The 10,310-nt window shown below is 42.1% G+C and overlaps 1 long non-coding RNA gene across 1 annotated transcript in view; it reads left to right on the top strand.

The window, feature by feature from the left end:
- Positions 1 to 4,378, top strand: part of LOC109974948 (uncharacterized) — a 4,669-nt gene extending 291 nt beyond the window's left edge. The window contains exons 2-3 of the long non-coding RNA XR_002277057.1: positions 3,838 to 4,089; positions 4,302 to 4,378. This is a non-coding gene — a long non-coding RNA (uncharacterized LOC109974948). The remainder of the gene's footprint in view (positions 1 to 3,837; positions 4,090 to 4,301) is intronic.
- Positions 4,379 to 10,310: the final 5,932 nt, after the last annotated feature.

Raw genomic sequence — 10,310 nt, 5'->3', positions numbered from 1 at the left:
GGGTGTGTTTACTTGTCATTATAATAAAACTGTGACAGCATGACAATATGCTGACTCAGTGCCCTTTGTACTAAAAATACACAACTGAACATAAAAACAGGTATTCAGCTGTTAATGAAGTTGTGAGTTTATCAAATGAAAATAAATGACAGAAAGTGAGGGGTTGTGTTTCATGCAGATGTTTACATAGATACTAAGTCCTTCAGTTTCTGACAAACACAGGGTATGGCTTTCCTTACAGACACCACCTAATGACTTGGCCCATAGCTGTTCCTAACACTGACTGACTCTAATGAACAACAAAGGGGAGGAAGTATCTAACAGAGTAGCTGGTGATACCAATTAGAACTACACTAGTTGTGCTCACCTTACACACAGCACCGGCTGTGGAACTACACATCTGGTTTGTATTTGAACTGATTTTCTGGTAGTTTTTCATAGGTGTTGCAGTGTTGGAGTATCCACTGCAGAACACAAATGTAACCTCTAAGTGATTACATTGTCTTAGACCTGAAAACTCGATTTGCTGGTACTAACCTGTGCTTCATGTACGGCAGCACATGAAGCACAGGTAGCTCCTTTTAGCCTTTGTTGACCGGGTTACTGTTGCAGGTTTCCAGGAACCATCTCCCTGCAGGAAACAGATGGGTGTACCTGCAGGCAGTGGGGGTAGATGTTTGGCGGATCTGTTGAAGTAGGTCTTCTGTCGACGTTGGCAAACTTCTCTCCTCTCACGTATGCCCTTTAGACAGGCAACCTGTGGTTGCAGCTGATTAGCCTTTGTGGGAAGGATGGAACATAGTCTGCGGCTCATAAGTAGTTGCACTGGTGACTTTAGGTTATCTACTGGGGTGTTTCTATATTCTAGTAGACTGAGGTATGGGTCTTTGTCCTCGGCTCTTGCTTTGTCCAGTAGCCTTTTTGCTGTTTTAACTGTTTTTTCAGCAAGTCCATTGCTCTGTGGATAGTGGGGACTAGTGGTGTTATGCATGAATCCCCACATTTTCGTGAAATGTGCAAACTCACGGGAGCTGTAGCATGGACCATTGTCACTGATGACAATCTCTGGGATCTCGTGTCTTGCCATTGCTGATTTCAGTAGTCTCTCTAGCTCAAAATATCTGCTGAAGTAGTCCACTATGACAATGTAGTCTTTTGAGTTCCAAGTGAACAGATCTGTTCCGATGACTTGCCATGGCCTTTTGGGTACAGGGTGAGACATTAAGGGTTCTCTGGGGTTCGAGTTGCAGCATTCTTGGCATATGTTGCAGGCTGCTACCGCTGCTTCGATTTGTTGTCCCATGCCAGGCCAAAACAAGATGTCTCTCGCCCTGCTCTTACTCTTTTCTATTCCCATGTGGCTCGCATGTATGCGCTCTAACATGACCTTTCTGAGTTTACTGGGGATGATGATCTTCTCCCCTTTAAACATGATTCCGTCAATCTCAGCGATTTCATCTCTGTAGTTCCAGTATTCTTGGATGCTGGGAGGGCATGATGACCTGGTCTCTGGCCAGCCGTCCAAGGACACTCGTCTCATAAGGGTGAGCTGGGTGTTTTGGCTTGTTGCATCTACAATTTCTGCCAGTCACTTGTCACTTATAGGGATGCTACTCATGACTGTGTGCACATGTGCTTCCATGCTCTCATTCGGGGATTGGTCATGGTGCGCAATTGATTTCCGGGACAGAGTATCAGCGACCGGAATATCTTTTCCTGGCAGGTGGGTGATATTGACGTCATATCTTTGTAGCTGTAGTATCATTGTCTGTAGTCGTGGCGGTGCGGCTGTGAGAGTTTTTTTTAGTATTGACTCCAGTGGTTTGTGGTCTGACTCCACAATGACCTTGCGACCATAAACGTACTCATGGAAATGCCTGCAACCAAACAGTACGGCGTATAGCTCTTTCTCGGTCTGTGCATAGTTCTGTTCAGTGCTGTTGAGTGATTTTGATGCATAAGCAACTGGTTTGCCATCTTGGAGCATGACTGCACCAAGGCCGTTTCTTGAGGCATCCACCTGGAGCCGTAGCTCTTTCAGTGGGTCAAAATATGCCAATACTGGGCCAAGTTGTTGAGTTATTAAGTCTTTCATTTGTTGAAATACTCTGTCGTGGCTAGCATTCTACACAAAGTTACTGTCCTCTTTTAGCAGCTGTCGCAGTGGCGCGTTGATCTCAGAGAGATGGGGAGCGAACCAGGCCAGGTAGGTGAACATACCTAGTACTGTCTCTAGCTCCGCCTTGTTCTCTGGTGGTTGCATCTCCTGGGCTGCTTTAATTTTGTGGGGGTCTGGTTTTAAACCATCTTGTGACAGTGTGTGTCCAGAGTAGCTGACCTCAGGTACACAGATGCGACATTTGTTGGGGTTTAGCTTTACGCCTCTGTCTCTTGTGCGTTGCAACATGGCTTTGAGATTCTGATCATGTTTCTCTTTGGTCTTGCCAAACACAAGTACATCATCGACGATGGCAGCAACGCCTTCAAGACCTTCATAGGTTTCGTCCACTCGACGCTGAAACTCATCTTGGGCTGAAATTATGCCGAAGGGCAATCTGAGGAAGCAGTACCTGCCAAACACAGTGTTGAAAGTTGTTAGCAGGGAAGACTCATGATTCAGTTTGATTGTCCAGTATCCTGACCTAGCATCAACTACACTGAAGTACTTTGCTCCTGCAAGCTTAGATGTGACATCCTCAAGCGTGGGCAGGGGGTAATGAGTATTGTATTGCCTTGTTCAGCGGTCTGGGGTCTAGGCATATCCTGAGTTTCTTAGATTTTGGCTTCTCTACAGCAACAAGTACGTTCACCCAAGCTGTGGGCTCTGTGACTTTGCAGATGATGTTGTCCTTCTCCATGCTGTCGAGTTCCTCTTCGAGTCGGGTTCGCAGTGCAAAGGGGATCCTGCATGGCGAGCAAACGGCAGGTGTAACTGTTGGGTCGATGCTGAAAGTGCATTCTCCTGGGAACTGTCCAATGCCCTGAAATACATCTGCGAACTCTTTAAGTAAGCTTTGTGAGTCGATGTTGGTATTTGTTTTCCCTCAGTCACAGCCATCACAATTTGGATGAGATTTAGGTCTCTGCAGGCTTTCATCACCAGAATTGGTGGGGCACTAGTGTTAACAATGTGAAAATCCAGTAGCAGTCACTGTTTTTTATGTCTACATCTTAGCTTACATATGCCGTCCACACTCAGTGGGTGCCCTCCATAATCTGTGAGTTTCTGAGTTGCGGGTCTCAGTGTGACATTTTGAAATAGGGTTCAAAACATGTTTGCTGGAATGGTGTTGGCCTGTGCACCAGTGTCCACTTTAAATCTTATTTTTCTTGGGGGTGATCCAAGTTCCAAATCCATATAAGCTTGTTCATTGCTGTCGCCTTCGTTTTCGATTGTGATGCTGTCTATGTAAAGTCCTATGTTGTCGGTGTGACGTCCTTGTGCGTAGTTATTTTCTCTGACTGAATGAATCATCTTATAGCGGGGTTTTGATTGCTCTGGGACCTTGGATCTACATGCTTTTGCAAAGTGATTCAACTTTTAGCATTTTTTGCATTGCTTTCCTTTGGCTGGGCATATGTCTTTAGAGCTATGTCTCTAGATCCTCCTACCATCCCAATTAGATTTTATACAGCTGACGCAGTAGTTAAGCCCACAGGGAACAGTCGCCGGATCCTTCAGTAGATCCAGGCAGATGGAACACGAAACTGTGTCCTGGTCCAGCTGAACTCTTTTCTGCGCCATTTCACCTCTCTGTGGCAACGACTGTCTGAGTTTTACTTTCTGATAAATGAAACTAGTTTGAACTCTGATCTACATGGTATGTGTTTCTGTAGTGAACGGGGCCTGTCAGCTCACACCACGTTGGTTACACCCATCCTCAAGTTGTAGCTCTGAAGGGGAGGGAACGAGAAACATGTGGACAGAGTGGAACAGCTTTGTGTGAAAGAAGAGGGAGGAGTTATCAGGCTGAGACCCAGGAAGAGGAGCGGTCTGACAGAGATACTGTGTAAAGAGCAACGTCTAGTGGAAAACCTCATATCTGCAAACAGCTGACAACGTAGAGAATGACATTAAATGGAAGCCAGGTCAGTGACGTGATCATTATTAGCATTTGAAGTGCAAAAATATATAGAAAGTACCTAACTATGATTACTTGAGTACTTAACCTCTTTAAAAATACACAATTTAAACTTTCTGTCAGTACATGAAGACCTACAACAGTGACATAACATGAACTAACTGCATTAGCAGTGCCACATTCTGATAAACTTGTGCTTGATCTGCTGCTTCACATCAGAGCGCATCAATTCCAGGAGACTGATCAGCTCAGTGAAGATCTCCTCACTGTGATCCACTGCTTTATCAGCAGAGCGAACACATCTTTCTGGAGTACATACAAAACACTTCTGTGAGGGCAGATGTAAACTGATTCCACCCTCTGCCAGTCACAGCCTTCTGTTTAAGATACATGTGTGCATCCCTATAAATTCATAGAGCTTTAAGTCCATGAACTTCACACAGTTACCTCTCACCGCCACTTGGAGCCGCCTGTGCTCCACGTTTCCTAAAAGGCAGCTTGTTTAGGTTAATATCTGTAAGGCAAAAGTAATGGCATAAAAAATCAAAATAGTAACAGCTAACAGCATTTAACAGATTGTTAAACCACTCGTAGCCCTTATTTAAGAATAATAAAAAAAATGCTCCTTAAAACCGGAACTTGTCTGAAAATCACCATCATGTTTTTAAATTTACTTCAGTATCAGTAAAGTAATCTAATGACAGTCATCTGTACAGCCATGCATACACTGAAAACAGAGACTGCTAATAGTCAATTCGGTGTATTTTAATGGAGTCAATTTACCAAAAAGCAATAAAATACTTACTACTACTTATGTCATAGCCTTCAACTGTTTTTCTTCTTCCTCCCTCCATTACCATCTCATGACTTAGACCGAGCACCTTATCTGTATGTGTTGTAATTAGAAGTACCTCTACCTCAGTAAAATGCAGTTTTTACACTGATGCATCTGTATTACCACATCAGTTACAGAGGGCATTTTCTGAAGAACAAGTACTTTTCCTTTTAATAGTTTGTACTTTTTGTTACATTTTCTTGTGTACTACAACTTTTACTGTGTACTAAAATTTTGAATGCAGGAGTTTTACTTGCAGTGGAGTATTTTTACAATGTTGTATTGGTACTTTTACTTAGGTGATGCATTGTTTAATCTCAGCTAGGAACAGCAGATGAGTAAAACATCTGCTGGTGTTTTCACGTCTGGCATATTTGTTGCTATCATTACAATTATACAAAACAAAAAAATGCACCATCACATGCAAACAGCTATCCACCTAAAATAAACCTAATTAAAAGTGACAACAATAAAGCTGATAAACATATGATCACAGATATTCAAGTGTAGCGCTGAGACTTTCCAGTACAGTAGGCTACAGTAAGTCAGTTGGGAGATGTGATATGATCTCCCAGTCTGTCAGGAAGGAAACCACCAGTAAATATTTAATCTGCTATTTGGTTCGCCTTTCAAATATTCATGAAATCTAATCAACGTAATCACAATGTGATCATTATTCACAGCGTAATGAAACTCCCCACCACTTCACTGGAGCATGACCAGGGTGGCTGACTTTATGCCGTCGCTCTCAAAAACAATAAAACTAGCACACCCTCATACACACACGAGCACAATGAGAATGTGGGTGACAGTAGACTGGATGGTGAGAAAAAGGAAGAAGAAGGTAAATTTACCTGAAATTATTTAGTGCCTAGTTTTAAAAAAATCATCTTAATACACTTTATACACTTTACACAGAGAGGAAGAGAGAGCGGAAGAAGGAAGGAAAGAAACATGAAGAAAGAAACTACAAACTGTGGCTCCGCTTCCAATAATACACACTATCATGACAGTAAAATGTTGCTTAGTACAATAACCTGCTCAAACTAAGTTACCAAAATAGCCCATCACAATCATTTAAACTGACTATGTAAACAACAAAAGTACTCACAGTGGCATTACAATGAAACAACTGAATTAAAAATAAAGTTGTATTTATGCACATTTCATGCAATATGATGCAGTCCAGTGTGTTGCACTGCTTAGATATCTAACTGAAAATAACCTGTTGAAGCTGAAAACACAACAATAAAACCTGACAAAGGAAGAAGAAGAAAGTTTAAAAACATAAATATGCTAATTCACTGATATGACACAAAGTTCCAGATGACTCAATATAGCTTCATTTATCCTGCAAATGCAGCCGAACCTGAGTGAGGTGCTGGAGCGAGCGTGCCCACAGGCTGAGGCAGCAGCTCTCTACAAATGACAGTGAGACAGATCTAATGTACAGTATAATGTCTGGCCTGAGGAGAGCATGGGGAAGCGGCTGTGTCCTATTTCCTGGGATGTTGAGCTCATTTGGAGAGCACTTTATTGTCCCTGCCCTGCAGGGCCTTAGCCACAGGCTGAAATACAGTGCAATCTACCTGTTTTTCATCAGACGCAATAATAGCTTTTCTGTTCTGTCTACGTGATGCTCAGGTCTCACGTCTCAGACCTTAGCGGTTTGGATGTCTGAAAATGGCAGGAGGAGATGTTAGACATGTTTTGTTTCTATCACATGGGTGCACACGTCAGAAAGCTGCCGTTCTTCAGCGTAGCATTAAGGAGTGTATACTCCTTAATGATATTTCTAGGTCTCCTGTGTCCACCTTTGCATCAAATCTAGTTGCTTCTGTTACTGTTTCCAGAGTTTTCGCATGATTTATCTACTAGAAGCAGTGAAATGCCAGAAATTGTAATCAGTTTGAGACAAATAAAACCATGCTTTTTGAAAGTTAAGGCTTTAATAATGTTAAAATGTAGGAACCAGTCCAGTCATTGTGCCTCTGGTCTTCTCTAGCCTTCAGCGTAAAGCTTCGCACATTGCTGAGGAGTAAGGCAGCTAATTAGTGCAAAGATCCCACAAGGACTTCTAATGAAGCTGTGCTCTATCGATAAAATCTATAACACTACATACTGGTGTTAGGTATTTTTAGTCAGATAGATATTGGATAGATACTTTATGTATTAGAAATGTTTAGTGGAGATAGGATGTCTAGTTAGACTGTTAAATGCTTAGTCATGCTTATGAGTTTCTACAGGGTACATCTGGTCAAGGATAACTAGAGAGAAGAGTTGATGACTGTCAGCAGACAGGATGTTTAATATTATTATGATGTGTATAACTGTAGCCTTAGCCATAATAGGTTCTTATGTTTAAGCCACGACATGTTACTAGAGGTCGTGAGAATGTTTTTAGCTACACACCACTTAACCAACAGACACACACACATTGATTTGCTTCATGTTTTGACTACTGCTATGGCCAGCTGCAAAGCTGGCAACAGAGACGTCTCGGTTGACGTTTCTGTGTAGTATGGGGCTAGCCCAACCGAAGAGATATAATGTATAGGCCTGGTAGGTTCAGGGTCTTTCATCTTACATCTGCCTGCGTGCAGTTTGGAGGTGCAAGATACCTGAGCGTGTAATGTTAACTTTACCTGTGATCCTTTGAATAAATCAGCACTGTTTTGAAGTTACTTGGACTGCCTCGTCTCTCAGAGTTAGCAATGGTAACAAGAACTGGAGCGCAACACTGGAATAGTCAAATTACAGTATGTGTCTTTTGATTTTATGGCCTTAGGCTAGGCCTGAATATTTAAGGTCATTAGCAGTGAAGCCGGACATCTATTTTGTGTGTGACGTTCTGCTTCTGATTCTGATACAAACAAAGCTACTGCTAGTTTTGTGTTTGCCCCTCAAAGCTGATTCCCCATTTAAAATGTATTTCTATCAACAGCAAGCCAAGAACATGAAAAGATCAATGCCATTCTCATGTCTGTATGCTAAATATAAAGCTGCTCGTGGTTAGCTTAGCTTAGCAGCATGTAGCATATATTAAGAGGAAATATATTTGTTCAGTCTGTTAGGTAATTTCTTAGATAGATAAATATTGATTAGAGATCTGTTGTATTAGAAGATGTTGGTGTAGCCAGGATGTCTCCTCAGGCTGTTAAATGCAAGGTTAGTTAAAAGCAGAGAAAGGCGGCAGTCAGGGACGAATGTTATTATGACGGTAAAAGTAACCATAATATTTGTCTTAATGTGTAATGTTATGTCAAATTGTTTTAGATACACACCACGAAAACAACAGCCACACACATTATTTTCTTCATGTTTTGTCTACTGCTCTGCTCAGCTGCCAAGCTGGCATATCAGGTGACGTCACGGTTCGACAGCCCAGAAATGATTAATAATGTATAGCAATGCGTGGTTCGGGGTCTTCCTGCTTCCGGGCTGCTTTGGCAGGCTGGGGGTTTGGAAGATCTCTGGACTGGAAGTGTGGCTTGAAGTGTTAATTCTTGCCTGTGACTCTTTGAATAAACCAGCACGGTTATATTTTTTATATACTCAAGTGGTCTGAGTCGTCCCTCTGAGTTCCTGGTTTGAAAGAACCGGATGAGGCTTTATAATGGAATAGAGCCTTTAAGTCTGTCCTTGTTTCATAACATGTTTATCTTGTTTTCTTTCTTAGATTAGCATGTTAGCACAACCATTCTCACTAAAGAACCAGAATCACTGAGAATGTCATTAATTTTGCAGATATTTGGTCATAAACCAAAGTATTTGACAAAAATTGTTTTGTCATAGTGATGAAACTAATGGAACATACTCTTTTTTGAAGACATGAGGTGTCCTTTCTGTCGATCCTTCATTGGAAGTGTCCAGTCACCATCAGATGTTTGATAAAGGGCCAGTTCTTGCTCAAGGCTTCTCCAGCACCCTTCTCGCTCCTCAGAGCAGGAATAAGCGCTTCAAGACATTAATCAAGATGACAGACCAGGACGACTGCTGGGTCAAGCAAGGAGTGAGGAATGATCATATACGGGAATTGAGATGTACCCATAATTTGTCTGGGCTTCACAGATATCTGTACCAGATTTTGCGCCAATCTACCCAGTAGTTATTTCACAGGATAGATGACCTGTGACCTGCCTGTGGCACCAAAGCCATTAGGATTCATCCTCTAAGGATCATGAATGTCTGCACAGAATCTCATGCCCATCCTTAAAGTAGTTGAAAATGAGATACTTCACTGGGGACTGAGTTATGGACTGACCAACCAACAGTGTGATACACGGTTGTTATTGCATATAAATGTACATAACAAATACACATGCATTTTTATTTCAGTCACTTTACAAACACAGTGCTGATGTACATCCGGGCAATTGATTCTTAGTTCGTGACACTTCTCAAGCAGCAGATTCAAATAAATCTCCAAAGGAAAGTTTAACAAATGAACAAGCATTACTGCTGCCTTCGGTTCTTTCCCCCTCTTCCTCAGCTGTGCTAAGATTTACTTACAGTACACAATGATTGAAGGCACATAGTAACAAAGTGTAGATAATTGTTCGGGAAGGCAGCGGCAGAGCTTAAGGAGTCAGTGAGGTTCAAAAGGCTTGTGAACCCCAGAGACAGGGCACAGCACACCTCCTTCAGTGAACATGTGGAGGTGAATAAAGAGGAACAGCATCACACTAATCCTCTGAAGAGGGAGTCAGTCACTGGAAACCTGTGAACAGGAGGATCCAAACACACCAGAGGCCAGAGAGGAGGGGTGACGTGACGGAATGTGATGACAGCAGCAGTAAAATGGTGTTGGGGGGTCGAACAGAGGAGGTGATTTGAATCTTAGCTGGGATGTAACACAGTCAGATTATCAGTGTGAGAAAGGTGATTGGCAGGGATTAAACAGTTGTTGTTGATTGGAAGCACAGTTGAAACGGGGAAGATTATGCAAAGTGGCCATTATGATGTAAAACTGTTCAATTAGAGCAGAAGGTCTAGAATCAGATGTCTTTAAAACTGTTGATAAGAATTACAGAATGTAATTTTTTAAAATAGTTTGTTGTTTTATTCCATTATTGATGTTCTTGCGCCTTCAAATCCAGTCTCCCAGTTTTCCTCTGTTAAGCGTCTTTACAGTTTTACAGTGTCACATACAGTATATACTTTACTCTGTCCTCCATGTTTTTACATCTGTGTCCTTCCTTTAAATGCAAATATTGAGGTTCTCTTTTATGCAAATTTTCTCCAAATTCAGCCTGAAACTTTAGAATCTCCATCCATCCATCAATTCATTGTCCTCCGCTTATCTGGGACCAGGTCGCAGGGGCAGCAGTCTAAGCAAAGATGCCCAGACTTCCCTCTCTCCAGACACTTCCTCCAGCTCCTCCGGGGGAATG

The sequence above is a fragment of the Monopterus albus genome, unplaced genomic scaffold, assembly GCF_001952655.1.
Source record: "Monopterus albus unplaced genomic scaffold, M_albus_1.0 scaffold354.1, whole genome shotgun sequence".
In the NCBI taxonomy this organism is placed as follows: domain Eukaryota; kingdom Metazoa; phylum Chordata; class Actinopteri; order Synbranchiformes; family Synbranchidae; genus Monopterus; species Monopterus albus.
This window is presented reverse-complemented; position numbering and strand designations above follow the sequence as displayed.